Genomic DNA, 1,838 nt, shown 5'->3' with positions numbered 1-1,838 from the left:
CTATGTGCTATATAAATGGGACCATTTTGATTATTACCTTCAGTTTTTCCAAAAGTGCTAAGAAACAACTTGGTTTAGTGGAGGCTTTTATAATTCATGAATATTAAGTGGAGTTTTTTTGTATAATCAAAGCCATAACCAATAACCATTGCAATGTTCTATATTTGTTATTTGCTTGCTTACAAAAAAACTGAGCAGTAGCTCACTTGAGCTTCATTGTCTCCATTTTACAGTGAGGAAATAGAAACAGAGAAAGATTAAGTCACTCAGCTCCTGAAAGGCAGAGTAAGAACTCCAAGCCAGAATCCAGATCATATTGTAGCAATTGTTCAAGTGAGAAATAACAATTTTCATCTTCTGATTTTCTGATTTATGTCAAACATTTCTGCAATATTTATACTATCTTGTCAGTGAGCATCTATTGAAAAGAAGTTGCCCAGCTTAGGTACGGAGAAGTGGAAGATAGCATGCGACAGAACAAACAACACTGGACTGGAAATTGAAACTTTGAGTTCTGCCCTCAGCTCTGCAATGGACAACCACTGTGACCTTGAGCAAGTCACCCCACATTGCTGGGCCTCCAGCTCTTCACCTACAGAAGGATATCTTAGCATCAGAAACCTTTCATCAAGAGAAATATTTTGCAAAACCCTGATATATAAGACATAAGAAAAGAGGATTATGGTGGAGGGATGAGGGGCCCAGTGCCTGACTCCCTTGGTTTGGTTCTTCCCCAGGGGATAAATAGTGCCAAGGCCCCCTTTATAAGCTTAGGGTGCTGATCCACATAACTGTAAGTTCCCTTCCAATGCTTGGGTTTTAACAATTATTTCCTCCTAGGCTTTTCCAAAATGAGAGAAAAACTGAGGTATGTGGAAAAGTCAGGCAACATCCTGTTTTTTACCCATCACTTAAACCTTGCTTTGCTCAGAAGACACTGAGCAGAGTTGAACCTTATATTTCAGAAAGGGGAATGTTTTTTCAATGCCTATTGGGGGTACTTTACCAAAAGTGATTGACAGCTGACGGCTAATGTCTATTTTTACTTTATTGGCTTATGAGGAGAGAAAACTTCATGAGCAGGCCGTTTGGGGTAATTATCTAAGAACCACAATCCATAAAACCAGTTCATGGGTGAGGAGAAGGGGTTGAGGTAGGGAGAGAAGATTCCTATCACAACCTGATTCTCTCCCATTGTAAACAAGGAAAGTAAAAACAAGGCTGTGTTGCATTCATGTCCAGGCTCATAAGAATTTCTATCTTTCTCAGACTGAAGGAGTCTCAAACATTATTCCACGGGGCATGATCTCACTGTGTGACAGTTCTCCAGAGTTTTTTTTCTTTTCTTTTCTTTGCTTGGGTGGCTGGCCAGCACAGGGATCTGAACCCTTGACCTTGGTATTCTAACACTGTCCTCTAACCAGCTGAGCTAACTGGCCAGCTCTCCAGAGTTTTTAATTCCCTTTCTGTTTTTCATCCAGTGATTGGGTCTCAGCTAAATCCACTTTCTTTTTTTTTTTTTTTTAAAAAGATGACCGGTAAGGGGATCTCAACCCTTGGTGTTGTCAGCACCACGCTCAGCCAGTGAGCAAACCGGCCATCCCTATATAGGATCCGAACCCGTGGCCTTGGTGTTATCAGCACCACACTCTACCAAGTGAACCACGGGCCGGCCTTTTTTTTTTTTTTTTTTAAAAGATGACCGGTAAGGGGATCTCAACCCTTGGCTTTTTTTTTTTTTTTAAAAGATGATCGGTAAGGGGATCTTAACCCTTGGCTTTTTTTTTTTTTTTAAAAGATGATCGGTAAGGGGATCTTAACCCTTGACTTGGTGTTGT

This window comes from Galeopterus variegatus, unplaced genomic scaffold, assembly GCF_000696425.1.
Source record: "Galeopterus variegatus unplaced genomic scaffold, G_variegatus-3.0.2 Scaffold1511, whole genome shotgun sequence".
NCBI classification, from domain to species: domain Eukaryota; kingdom Metazoa; phylum Chordata; class Mammalia; order Dermoptera; family Cynocephalidae; genus Galeopterus; species Galeopterus variegatus.
This window is presented reverse-complemented; position numbering follows the sequence as displayed.